Raw genomic sequence first — 12,942 nt, forward strand, 5'->3', positions numbered from 1 at the left:
CTCCATGAAGTTTGTCGATGTCGTTCCTTCTCTCCACTAGACTCGCTGTAGCAGTCTCTTGCCATGTGTCCTGGCTTTCCACAATTGTGGCAAGTGAAGGTCCTTCCTCCTACTCTGCCTCTTCCTCATCCTCATCCTTGAGAGAATCCTCCTCGGGTGAAGAATGCTTTTTCTTCTCTAGTTGTTGAGTCCAGCCATTTCTTCTCTTTGACCTTGGTCTCTTGCTCTAGTAGAGCTCCTTCTATCTCGTGCATTCTTTAATGTTGCTACAATGTTTTCATATTCACCTTTGTCCACACTCTTCTCAGAAGCACTGGTAGTACCCCATTATCTTCTGCCTTCTTACTAATGGCTGCCAGTTGTTGCTTAATGCTTTTATATTTGTTCAAGTGTGTGATTAAAGGTTCACTTTCCTTCATATCTAGTTTGTAGAATTGCATTAACAGATTTATCTTTGAATTTTTTTTTGAGTGCCAAATAGTTTATTGAGTTCATCCCATGCATCTTTTGCCCATTGTATCCTTGTGATGTGATGAGTGATGTGATGAGTGATTTCATAATTTAAACTGAGTGTGATAAGTCCTAATGCTTTCTCATTCTTGCTCTTTCACTCATTTTTCCCACTCACCTCTGGGCATTCATCTCTTCCCTCAACTAGCCACACAGATTTTTCCTCATGAGCAAATACATGGTTTTTGTTTGCCATGTATAAAACTGCTCCGCATTAAATTTGGTTTTATCTTGTGCCGTGCTCATGAGATGATGTGAAGGGGGTCCTACCTCTTGATCCAATTTCGAGATTCAAGGGCAGTGTCTACCCTTTTACAACTCAATCTGGTGTTTAGGTGATGATTACAATAGATTTATCAGCATAAATTCACCAGAAATTACATTAAACCAAGGGTAACAAATCTGTACTGAATGGTTGGAGCATCAAACCATCTTCGAATTGCAATCTAAGGTTATAGGGATTTGTATCAAATATCAATGGTTAATTTGAACCCTTAATTGGACCAAAAATACAATGATTAGTATTGATTAATCATTGATTAGCAAAATAATCCTCTATTTTGTGTGCAAAAAAGAGTGTATGCGGGGAGTCCAGATCTGGGACCTTAGAGTTCAAATGAGCCTTATGAGGGTTCTTCTAAATGCTGAGTGTGAGCGCTAGAACCCTGTGTGCACCATGTCTTTGAATGTGACATGCATGTATGTAGGAAGACACCGTAGATGATGATAATACAACACCATACCCCTGTCAGGATGGGCCTTGATTCATGTCGAATTGCAGTTGTTTAGCTTGATATCCATCATAGGGCTCTTTGTGTTGATCAATTAGGAGCATGAGAAATTTTAAAAATCAAACACTCGTCACCATGATTACTGGGTCCAGGATACAGTGCCATGCCTGTATCATCAAACACTCGTCACCATGATTGCAGTTGTTTAGCTTGATATCCATCATAGGGCTCTTTGTGTTGATCAATTAGGAGCATGAGAAATTTTAAAAATCAAACACTCGTCACCATGATTACTGGGTCCAGGATACAGTGCCATGCCTGTATCAAGTGAGCATCTGTTTTCTTTTCCCCCGCCGTATGTCTGTAAAGGTTGTTGGCATGAAGACTGGGAAATTGTTAACAGACATTGGAGTCACGCTGCGGTTGGAAACCACCTGGAAGTGCTAAAGTCTCCTACAAACAAAGACAATGAGGATTACTACATTGTGCTATGCAAACAAGCCAAGACAGTCCTCTCAGAGCAAGTGAAGGATGGTTGGCGTAATGATTTCAACATTGGAGATGCAGTGGTGCGCATGGTATCTATTATGCTAAATTGCCGCAATGTAAAAATAGTTATGCCTTACTAAGGGAAGCACCTACAGCTATGTTACATGTTGATGCAATACTTGCGATAAAGTTCCCAATGTTACAAGCAAAGCACAAGGTAAAAGGGTACACAATAATTTATCGTGTCCCTCCGAAGGTGCATGAACACATCCTTGGTAATGTCTCACAGAGATGATTGATCATAAACTCACACAAATATGGAAGCCAAAATAAGATTGAGTGTCTTGATATCCCATTGGGTGGTGGGTTTGAGTTGTGTATCCATGCCTCGAACCAGTCTCTACCTCTCATCACAAGTGGGGAGAAATCACGTGGCACATACTTCGGATATGAAGGAGGGAAAAAACAATGATGTTTTTCATACACCACCTTCTTTAGTATAGAGAGTCTTTCCGAAACAAGTGTTGGTCCACAAATCGGACATGCATGATGTCCAAAGGTTTCCAAACCTATTTTAAATTTGAGATGATTAAGAGGTAGAGTAAGACAAATTTAAAATTTAAAGTTTAGGTTATAAAGGACAGAGGAACACTGTCCGAAAATAGAAGAAGATTTTTATGAGGTTCTGGTTGAGGAAAACACTACTCCAAGATTACAGCAACTAATTGCACAACAGAAAAAGCTTTTGACAAAGATATCACGCAATCCAAAAAAGTCAAAGAGGTTGAACTCATGGAAATGAACCTCGAAACTGATAAATTGGGTCCGTGCAAGCTGGAAACTAAGTTTTGAGAAGAGGTCCGGGTGTTGCTCACTTATTTTAAAGATGTCTCTGCTTGGAGCTACACAAAGATGAAAGGGATTGATCCCAGCTTTTACCAACACCGGATCAATCTAGAGGAAGATACCATCTCTATCTGGCAACAAATATACCTTATGAACCTGAATTATGCCAAAAGGGGGAAGGAAGAAATAGATAAGATTCTACAAGTCAAATTCATATATCTAATCAGGCAACATGGTTTCCCCAAACGTAATAGTGCCTAAGAAACATAAAAAATTGAGGGTCTGTATAGATCCCATGGAAGGCATTCATCATCCTCCACCTTCCAAATCAACTTGTCCAAGATGTGCCTACTACCACAACATTCAAGATCTGGCCTCCACAAGTGCTGAACCAAAGATCATCATGGACTATGGTCAGAACTTGCCCAAATTAAATACATCTAACAGTCCGAAAGATGACAATTTTGTGGGTTCAAGTCGACGGATTCAAAATCCGACCCATCGAGTGTGTCCAGTGTTAGTCGTATGCTAGCTTGAGCCATGGGCAAGCATCAGCCAGTGCCGCAATAGCAACCGCATCTGAGCATCGCCAACTGTCAGGGTCCGCCTACTTGATTGAAGAAATGACACTTCCTTAAACACTCAGCTGGTGCATCTTATCATCAGAGTACTGGTAGATATTGTAAGAAGGCACTATAAAAGGATGAACCCACAGCCTTGCAAAGGCTGGCCAATTGTATCATTTTGTGTTGGATTGATATAACCAAGATCATCCCCTTTTTTTCTATCTCTCTCTCTCTCGTGTACATTTATCTTCTTGTATGTTTCTGTATATTTTAGTTCTTCTGTATACGTTATATGCATATGTTAACATATCGTGTTTTGTCACTGTTTTATCAAGCGACAGCCTATCTGTGTGTTGTGTTTATTACATTATATCTGCAATTGTCTAATGTATGTTGTGTGCATAACCAATGAATCTCAGTAGGTTGCAATGGGAATAAGCAGTCATATTCCCCCGCCAACATATACTTTATAACTTTTTGTTTTATTATGTTACTATTTTGTAGGCTTATTCAAGTCATCAACCCATAAATCTAGCTTATTAAGGTAAGAGATCACTCCTTTCTATCATGAGGTTAAGGATTTTTAGGGTTAGTGCTAAGCATGCATATGGCTCTCAATGCTCTCAATGCATGCATACCTAGTGCAGGCATAGAGCATGCATAGAGCTCCCAGTGCATGCATAGAGCATGTATAGAGCTCTCAATGCATGTATAGAGATTTAAGGATTTTGTATTTTTTAGGTTTTATGATTTGAGGATTAGGATAGAGCTCTCAATTCTCTCAAATAATGCATATAGCTCTCATTGCGTGCATAGAGCTCTGAATTCTCCTAATGCATACATAGATCTCTCTATGCATGCATAGAGATCTCAATGCTCTCAATGCATTAAAAACTTTGTTTAATCTTAAGGTTTGTAATCACTTTGTTTAATTAGTTTGTTTAATCTTATGCTTAATATACTAATTAGTTTATTTAATCTTATGTTTTGTAGGTCTTGTAGTAATCCTCTCCTTCAGCTTCACAAAAAAGAGGTAAGCCCTCTTTTTCATTTAATCATTTATGTGTTTCTCTACATTTATTGCACCCTTGGGTGTCGGGTCTAGGTTTTGTTTAAGCTTTCATAAAGCTCTATGTATAGGCTTTCAAGCTTGCACGCTTTATGCATACATAAATCTCTATGCATAGACTTGCAAGCTTTATGTGTAGGCTTGCATAGAGCTTAATATGCATCGGCTTGCATAAATCTTATGCATAGGTATTCAAGATGTTTTTATAGGCTTGCAAGCTTTATTCATAGGCTCTATGTATAGGCTTGTATAAAGTTTATGCATAGCTTCTTGCAAGCTCTATGCAAGCTTTATGCATAGGCTATATACATAGACTTGCATAAAGCTTTTTGCATAGACTTGCAAGCTCTATGCATAAAGTCTATGCATAGGTTTGCAAGATTTATGCATCATAGGCTTGTATAAAGCTTCTTGCAAGCTCTACGCAAGCTTTATGCGGCATAGACTCTGTGCATAGACTTGCATAAATCTTCTTTCAAGCTCTATGCTTCTATGAAAGCTCACTTTGTTAATTCTTATGTTTAATCTACTAATCACTTTTTTTAATCTTACATTTTGTAGATCTTGCACTAATCCTCTCCTTGGGCTTCACAAAGAAGAGGTAAGCCCTCTTTTTCTTTTAATTGTTTATGCAAGTTCTACCTTTATTACACCCTTGGGTTCCGGGTTTAGGTTTGGTTTAGTCTTGCAAGCTCTCCATAAATCATATGCATAGGCTCATATCGCTTATGCATAAGCTTGCAAGCTTTATGCATGGGTCTTTTACATAGGCTTGCATAAAGCTTGCCAGACTATGCATAAGCCATAAGTTATAAGTTATAAGCATAAGTCTTTGCATATGACTCAATTAATTAGCTCTACACGATGTTACAAGCATTCAAAATCTCATCACAAACAAAGGACGATACAGATAGGGAGAACGAAGTGGAATGCATTTAGTGATGATGATGATGAGAACCCCAAATGCTTGTATATCATGTGGAGATAATGTTTGAGTATATGAAAGAAGCTTGGAAAACGCTTGCATGAGATATATACATGAAGCTTGCAAAGAGAACTATGCATGAAGCTTACATAAATCTTTATGCGCATAACACTTTATGCATAGAGCTTGCATAAAACTTTATTCATAGAGCTTGCATAAAACTTTATGCATACTCTCTATGTAAGCTTTATTACACATGCTACTAATCACTTTGCTTTATTTTACATTTTATAGGTCTTGTACTAATTCTTTCCTTTGTGGAAAGTCACAAAAAAAGAGGTAAGGCTTTTTTTTCTTGTAAATCTCAATGCAAGACATACATTTATTTTACCCTTGGGTGTCGGGTTATGGTTTAGATTAGTGTATAAAGCCTATTCATATGCATAGTCTTTATGCACTAAGCTAATGCCTATTCATATACATATGCTTGCATAGGCTCTATGCATAGAGATCTTATGCATAAGCCTTATGCATAAAGCATATGTATAGAGAGTATGCATAGCCTATGCATAAAGCATATCTTTATGCATACGCTCTATGCGTAGCTTTGTTTGTAGGGTCTATGCCTAGCTTGATGCATAGGATCTATGCAAATCTTTATACGTAGGCTCTATGCATAAGCTTTATGTATAAAGACTTTATGCATAGCTTTATGTATAAAGACTTTATGCATAGCTATTTATGAATGTTTTATGCTTCAAGGAATTGACTTTTATGCATGTATTTGGCTGGGTTATATATATTGGCTAGGTTATATATATAGGCAATGTCAATCGACCCATCTCATAGGACCTAGATCTCGCAAACCTACTCAATATCATCAACCAATAATATGGGCATCAAGAATGGATGCAGTTCTTAGAGACACAAGTATGTTTTGACATCCTTCTCACATACATAGAGTTTATCCTTTATACATTTTGTAAGTCAATTCGTTTAATCTTCTATGCATACCAACATACAATCGGGCCAATCGACTCTATATAGGCAATCTACTCCATATGGCCAGTCGTCTCCATGGGGAAAATCCACTCCAATGTTGATAGGCGTAGGTCTGAGTGGTGTAGGCCCATCATGCTATCGTTATAATGAGCCTACACAACCAATGTTGACTAGACCCATCCCCAATTCCTCAAGTCCATCTAGTAGACATAGTAGTAGGGGGGATCAAGGTGATTTTTCTTTGGCAAAAGCAACACTAGGTCTCCTAAGTTATCTCCCCAATCGGGGGTTCATCATCCGTTCATTTTGAGCCACCCCTGAGGAGAGTCATCCCACCATTTGATCCATGAACTCCACCATATAATGTGGATATCAATGGGGCCATCGTGATGGATGCACGAGGGAAGCAAGTCATCAACCGGATGCATGTACTTACTAACCTAAAGTTCACAAACTTGTTTAAAGAAGTGGAAAGCACAAGATGAGCTCTCAAAACAATATGTTACAGATATGCTGAAGACTGAGTTTATTGTTCCACGTGCAAGCCTCTCCCTCTCGGAGGATTGGATGAAGACGAGGATAAATATTTTTCTCTCAAATAATAGAAGAGAAAACATCAAGAGAGTGGCCAAGAACAACATGGAAAAGCCAAGCATTTGCTCGCAAGAGAAGTGGAGGCATGAACGGAGATTTGTGAAGAAGCATCCAAGTGCTTTTCAACAATCGACGACAAGTGCTTCATAACTACAGAAGCGAGGAGCATCGCACTTTGGCTCAAGAGAAAAATCTTGTTTCATTGCTCATTTTCTATGTATCTATTTTAGGATAAAAGCAGGTTAATGTTGTGCACAAAATAGCATGTCCATGGATAGTGCTAGCTAGCATATATTATTTTGGCCTTAAGATGCATAGTAAAAATTCTATATGTACCTATCTTTGCTATAGAGCTTCCTTGGACACAAATGCACCATTACGTCTATTCATAAGAGTTATAATACTTATGGAAAAAAATTCAGCCATCCATCTCTCTCTTATGTCTTACTCTCTCTTGTATGTGTGTGTTGTTGAGATATCGAGCTCAACTACTACTGCATACATTGATGACCCACTCGAGTGATAGATTACACACTTATGCAATTGGCATGGTTGGTGAGATCATGATTGATATGCTCCTAGTGGTGGATGACAACCACTTTAGAGTACTTCTAAAGTCATAGCATAGTTATAGCACCAGCTCCTATAGTCAAATTCACATTATGGACTGACCATTGTATGTTATTGTAGGAGAGTACTTTCCCTTTATCTATGCACTCTGATACTTTTGTGATATGGTTGTAGAGAAGAGAGGAAGATAGAAGAAAATTCAGCCATCCATCTCTCTCCTATGTCTTGCACTCTCTTGTGTGTGTGTGTTTGCTTGCAAGGAACTCAAACTCTCTCTCTCCCATGTATTGTCTTTATGGTATCAGAGCTCGCGTTTGTGTGAGCTAAGGAGGAAATCAAGAGGCAAGAACAAGAAAGTAAGGAAGCGGTACATGGGTAAGGGCATCATTCTCTCTCCCCCTTCCTACTTAGGTATACAACACCCCCTCAGTAGCTCCAAAAGCTACACTACTCCGATTGAGGAGGAGCTATCTTGGTCACATGCTTAGAGGTGCTTGTGTGGTTAACAATGCTTAGAGGTGCTTGTGTGGTTAACAATGCTTTGATCACCTCATGAATCCTTGCCATACCTTATTAATAAATCTTATGTTGTCACAAGGAGAATCACTATGTGGTTGTTGATTCTTCTTAAATTTCACTTCACAATGGTTGTAAGACCTGGCAAGAAACATGTCATGGTGATCATTTATCTCCTCTACCTAATGGTGAAGTACCATTTGGAATAGATGATTATCTACCTAATGCTACATTGTTTAAAGTTAAGGCTGTTGAGATATCGAGCTCATCTAGTGAGGCAGTGGACACTGATGACCTCCCTGGGGGATAGGCCCCACACTTACACCACTAGCATGGTTGGTGAGATCATGGGTGATATGCGGCCAGTGGGATGACAGGCTATGTGAGAGGGGCATAGTTATAACGCCAGCTCATTTAGTTGGGTTCACACTATAGAGAACCCTAGTATGTATTTGGTTGAATACCTTTTCATATTGTGTATTTTTCGGGCCGAAAACGCGTTTTGGGCGCGTTAGGACCTCCATTTTTCCAAAAGCAGGCGATTTCGAGCACTATGGGTAAGTCATCGATTCTCTGCAGATTTTTGTTTTAGGAACTGCAGGAAAACAGATTGGTTGTGCAGACATTGTGTGTGCTGCAAGGAGGTCAACAGTTGCCATTGGGTGAATGTATGCACATTGAGGTCACTGGTTGTGACATTTAAGTCTAGTATAGTACCGCTGCAGAAAATACAACAGTTTGTGCAGGGACAAACCAGAGTGTTGTTTCTGTGTTTGGTAAGATGTCAAATGATAGCATAAACTAGATTATTGCTGAGAATCTTGATAAGAACAACTTCCATGCTTGGAGGTTCAGGTTGACAAATTTCTTGATGGGAAAGGGTTACTGGGACTACATAGAAAAGGTGAGCATGAAGAGGCACCGGAGATACCGGAGATCAATCCGACTGCAGATATGAAAGACTTCAAGGATTGGAACCAAGGAGCCAGAAAAGTTATGTATTGGCTCTCTATCAGTATAGAATCTATCAGTATACAGGACACCGTGATTGGGCACATAGAGGATGCCAAGTCCCCCAATGAGGCGTGGGACACTTTGGTAAAACTCTATGAAACGAATACCAAGGCACGAAAGATACAGTTGAAGAATGAACTTCATACTGTGGAGAAAAAAAGTATGTCTGTGAATGATAATACCATCTGTGGACCTAGTATTACAGTGCCAAGTCATCAATCCTAAAATGGATTTGCACTTGAGCATTGTATTAATCCGAGGGATGGTACCCTTTCTCCTTCTTGCACATCTTGTCTATATGTCGACGTACCACAATGCGGACATTGTACTGCGTTGTTATATTCTTGTCTCGATAAAGAATACAATCATTTGGACAAGCATGGTGTGTGTTGTAGTCCATGCCAATCGAGTGCAACATTGATTTTACTCAACTATGATCCACTGGCATCTCATTATCTTCTGGCAATATTTGATGTTTCAATAAGCTGTTACACAAAATAGTCAAGCTAAGAAAATGCATATAAAGTTATGTAACTCACTAATTGCATATGATATCATCACTTATGCAAAAAGTTTTGATACGCTCGTATAAAACCATCCAAAAATGGATTGCAAGTTCAATATGGATAGGCAAGCATGTAAAACAGACACATGTGCTCCACGATAGAGTGGAAGATGAGCAAGCTTGCATAGCTGTTTCTCTTCTCTTGGGAAGCGTATTTCACACGTCATGTGTTTTCTTCTACTCCTTCGTGTTCCAAACCTGGATCTTCTGTTCCATCGTGTAAGGCATTTATCATGTCATCCATGTCATGTTCTAGTATTTACTCTCCGAATACTCCGAATCTGCCTCAAGTTCCTCGGAGTATTGTGGCTACTCTTGTTGGTCTCCATCGTTCAGGCTGGATATCCACTGGTTCGTCATTGTTGAAGCACGCATTGCCACCAATTAGATGTTCCAATCGCTCCACCGAAAATATTTTTCATTTTTTTGTATGATCATTGCAAACTCGTCGTTGTCGAGCCACTTGGTATTTGCAGAGCGAGTACATGGGAAAAGTGTCTTCTCCTCTAAATAAACAAAATTTGTGGGTGTGGTGTAGTCCATGGTTTCCATATTGATTTGCAATGGGAACAAATGCTTATTTTTTGAGGGGAATCCTCCCTTAAGTATTTGTGGAGGGTGGTAGTCGGTGATGATAGGTAATTTGAAATGTCGGGGGCACGCAAGATCTCAAAAGATTTTGAATTTGATGAAAAGTACCGATTGTCTCTTGAAATAAGCGTCAAAATATCCATCTAAAAGAGCATGAAAAATTTATTTTTTGGACACTTATTTCCACGCTATTTTCCACTGACTTTTTGATGCTTTTTTCTACCCTGCTTTTGACGCTTTTTTTCATGGTTATTTCGATGCATATATCGAGGGTGAAGATTTTTACAATAAAACAAAACCTCTCTTTTTTCTACATTTGTTTTGGTGTGCATGTGTTTTGCTTCCTCACCAGCAGCAGGTAAGCCTCCTTTGCCCTCACTCCCATCTCCTCTTAGTTACATGTACATGTGTTGTAAAATGTATGTGTGTAATTAGGGGTAATTTTTTTGTTTTTTTGCTTTCTCATTTGTTTTGCAGGTTCTTTCTCTCTCCCAAGCTCTTCTCGACCTCGTTCTTCGCCCTCCCTCCCCTCCCCTCCCCTTTCCTCTCCTCTCCTCTTGGTTGTTAAATTGGTATGTGTGTGTTGAAGGATAAACCTCCTTGTGTATCCATGCTATTAACACTTTTAGGGTTTTGTATTACTAATTTTTTTCTCAACTTTTTGTTTTGTTTTGTAGGTCTTCTAATCCTCTCTTTCAACTTCACCAAAAAGAGGTAAATTCTTTTCTCTCTTTCCTCTCTTTTTGATTTTGTATGTATGCAACATTAGGTTCTTAGGGCTTTTTTATGTCTGCATTACTAATCCTTTCCACACCCTTTTGTTGGTTTTATAGGTCTCCTAATCTTCTCTTATGTAGGTAAGTGCTTTCCTATCTTTCCTATCTTTTTATCCTCTCTTTCCTCTATTTTTATCTACCAAAAAGAGGGGTTTTGTTTTGTAGGTCCTCTATACATCGAGCTTAATCTATCAATCGAGCTCTAATCATAGAGCTTAATCTATGCATTAGCCTCTATTCATAGAGCTTAATGTATAGATTAAGCTCTATGCATGCATTAATCTCTATGCATAGATCTTGATGCATGCATAGAGATATCTGCATAGATTAAGCTCTATGCATAGATCTTGATGCATGCATAGAGCTTAATCTATGCATGCATGCTTAATGCATAGTGTCGGGGTATAGTTTAGTTTAGGATAGCATGGCTTGCATAGTGCTTTATGCATAAGGCCTCGTGCATGCTTTATGCGCATAAGCCTTATGCATAATGATTTATGCATAAGGCCTCATGCATAGCTTTATGCATAAGGCCTCATGCATGCTTAATGCATAAGCTTTAGCATAGCTTGCATAAGGCTTGCATAGCGGCATAGTTTGCATAAGGCTTGCATAAGCTTTTGTATCTATGCATTACTAATCCTTTCCTCACCCTTTTGTTGGTTTTGTATTTCCTCTAATCCTCTCTTTCAACATCACGAAAAAGGGGTAAGTGTTTTTCTATCTTTCCTCTCTTTTCTCTACTATTATTGCACCCTTGGTGTTGGGGATTTATTTTGCAGGTTTGTGCATAAGCTTTATGCTGCATAATGCTCATTGATGCTTTATGCATAATGCTTTATGCATAAGCTTCATACATAGCTTTATGCATAATGCCTCATGCAAAAAGCCTCATGCATAGGCTTTATGCATAAGGCCTCATGCATGCTTTATGCATAAGGCCTCATGCATAGTTTTATGCTTAAGGGCTTATGCATAGGGCTTTATGCATAAGCCTTATGCATAATGCTTTATGCATAAGGCCTCATGCATAGCTTTATAGGTTTGCGCATAAGCTTTATGCATAATTCTCATGTATGCTTTATGCATAAGCCTCATGCATAGCTTTATGCATAAGGCCTCATGCATACCTTTATGCATAGGCTTTATGCATAAAGCCTCATGCATAAATGAATGAATGTTGAGGGATAATTCATGTGTATGCTCTTATTAAAGTGTCCATGTGGGCTTTGTTATGTGTGTGTAGAAACATGTCTCACACTCCAGATGAGACACCGGCTTACTCTCCATCCTTCTCTCCATATGCCATGTTGCCTGACCAGTTTATGGGTTTTTTAGCACAAGCCACTCCTGAGCAAAGAGCGATGGCACAATAATATTTTGGGAGAGGGGCTGGCACTTCGGCCGCACCATCGGGCACCACCAGCGCTAACACTAGTTCACCTGTAGAAACCCCACAAAGAGCCGCCAGAGCCCCTCCCTCACGCTTGTCCACTCTCAGAGGACAATGCTCGAGTATACTGGAGGTGGAGGCGGTTGTTGTCCAAGTGGGGGCACGGATGGGTCTACGCTCCCACATGAGCATCCTTCCCCATCTAGCGTCAGAAGCACTCCACACTCATGATCATCGCGACGTTTGGACACATAGCCCACACCCGCCGATGGGAAAAAATATTGCACAATTGTCAATGGCAATGTGGCTTTGGATAATGTCGGGCAAGAGATGAAGAGCCGCATCCCGCAAGCTTCGCCACATTGTCTTTGGAAATGACTTTATGACTTTATTGCCAAAGTTGGATAAATGATAAGAAAGACAGAGTAATAAATCAAATCAAGGATGAGTACAAGCCGGCCGCGTCGGTAGTGATGTCATCCCCACCATAAGGTGGATAAAGGACCAGATGGTGGACGTCATGAAACATTAGCGATGCGGGGAGATGTGACTAGGAGAGTGAAGGCATGGGGTGAGAAGCCTTGGTACATGAGCACTGAGGATTGGAATGAGAAGAAGCAAAAGCATGCAAGAAATCCCCAACGCTACAAGCAACAAGAGGATGCGACCAAAGACCGAATGGAGAGCGTAGGAAGCTCTAACCTTGGAAGCGACGGTTGGGATGCATTCCATGTCTACTTTGTAAGTATCAACGCTTATCTTGTATGTTTCATTTGATGTTATGT

This window comes from Cibotium barometz, chromosome 26 (genome assembly GCF_041138505.1).
Source record: "Cibotium barometz isolate CiBa-2024 chromosome 26, ASM4113850v1, whole genome shotgun sequence".
NCBI classification, from domain to species: domain Eukaryota; kingdom Viridiplantae; phylum Streptophyta; class Polypodiopsida; order Cyatheales; family Cibotiaceae; genus Cibotium; species Cibotium barometz.